Source organism: Penaeus monodon, chromosome 13 (assembly GCF_015228065.2).
Source record: "Penaeus monodon isolate SGIC_2016 chromosome 13, NSTDA_Pmon_1, whole genome shotgun sequence".
NCBI lineage: Eukaryota > Metazoa > Arthropoda > Malacostraca > Decapoda > Penaeidae > Penaeus > Penaeus monodon.
The window spans coordinates 45,242,139-45,243,283 of record NC_051398.1 but is presented as its reverse complement, the minus strand read 5'-3'; the positions used below and the strand labels follow the sequence as shown (position 1 = coordinate 45,243,283).

Sequence of the window (1,145 nt, the reverse complement as noted above, 5' to 3'; positions counted from 1 at the left end):
AACAAGTGCTGATATATAAATAAATAAAATATATATATATATATATATATATATATATATATATATATATATATATATATATATATGATATATTATATTATATAATATACATCAAAAAAAAAAAAAAAAAAAAAAAAAAAAAAAAACAAAACCCAAAATATAAATATAATATAATATAATATATATATTTTAAAAATTTAAAATAACAAAAAACAAAAAAAAAAAAAAAAACAAACACACACACACACACACACCACCCCACACACACACACACACACAAAAACACCACACACACACACACCCCACCCAAATTGAATATAAAAATTTTACATACATACATAATATAAAATTTTAAATAAATATATATATATATAATATATATATATATATATATATATGTATATATATAATATAAAGGTATATATATACATTTGCATATATATAATATAAAGGTATATATATATGTATATATATATACATATGTACTATGTCTATATATCTATCTATCTATTTACCTATATATATACACAAACACACACACACGTGTGTGTTTGTGTGTGTGCACTTGGGTGTGTGTTCTTGTATATATATGTATATATAATACACGTATATTCATTAATTACCAATGAAAAACACTGAAATACAAACTAACTCTTTGTAGATTTGATAGAGTGCCATGGTCAAAGTCACCGCCAGCAGCTGCAGGAAAATGCTTATCCAGTTCATTCCTGTGACTGAGTGAATTATATTTTCTCTTAGAGAAAAGATTCTTCCGTGCGGCACCTTCTTATAGGAGGAAGCTTGTGTTGCTTTGTGAGTATCCAGCCTCTCGACGTTTTCGTGGGGAGAGGGAACACCTGTGCAATAACAAGTGTTTCCGCTTATTACTTAACTTTTGAAGTTGCTTTAGATATCTTGATTGTATATATGTATATGGTAGATAGATAGGTGGATTTATAGATAAGTAGGTAGATAGGTTGATTGATAGACTGATAGACAGAAATAAATATAGTGGGAGAAGGAGAGACAGGGACAGCGAGAAAAAAACAGGACTTCTTTTTCAACAAACGTCATAACTACTGCGCAGAATAATCATTCAAGCATTGCAGCGCACTCCCAAAGTAAGCCAACAGACAAGAGAGAAG

At 27.7% G+C, this 1,145-nt stretch overlaps 1 long non-coding RNA gene across 1 annotated transcript in view; it reads right to left on the bottom strand.

Moving 5' to 3' along the window:
• The window catches only part of LOC119580494, a 3,299-nt gene extending 2,477 nt beyond the window's left edge, over nt 1-822 (bottom strand). The window contains exon 1 of the long non-coding RNA XR_005229388.1: nt 653-822. This is a non-coding gene — a long non-coding RNA (uncharacterized LOC119580494). The remainder of the gene's footprint in view (nt 1-652) is intronic.
• Nucleotides 823-1,145: the final 323 nt, after the last annotated feature.